Below are 383 nucleotides of genomic sequence, written 5' to 3'. Positions count from 1 at the left end.
AGATCCAGGAATGGTGATGGTTCTGTTGTGAGGTGTAGTATAGTGGGAGCGGTGGAGATGTGTTGGCAGGTTTTACATTTCTTGTTCTGGTATGGCTTGGATCCCTTTGGTATGGTTTGGGTCATAGGGAATTTGATTCTGGTGATGAGGTTAGCCAGGTTTGGTGCTTGTTTAAAGGATAGGATGGGTGGCTCTGGAAAGATATCTTTAAGAATCTTAAAGTTTGCATGTGCAACTTGGTTGATGGAGATCTCTGGATAGATCCCTTTTAAGAATCTAGTGACACTGGGGTCATGTGGCTGAGCTCCCGGGGCAAAGGCAGCAGGGCACAGAGCTCTGAGCCTGCAGTGGGAAGCCCACCTCTGCCCTGCGGGGAGCATTCC

Source organism: Gavialis gangeticus, unplaced genomic scaffold, assembly GCF_001723915.1.
Source record: "Gavialis gangeticus isolate Ggan-Ray unplaced genomic scaffold, GavGan_comp1, whole genome shotgun sequence".
Classification (NCBI taxonomy): Eukaryota; Metazoa; Chordata; order Crocodylia; family Gavialidae; genus Gavialis; species Gavialis gangeticus.
The sequence above is the reverse complement of the archived record's forward strand: the minus strand, read 5'-3'. Positions refer to the sequence as shown.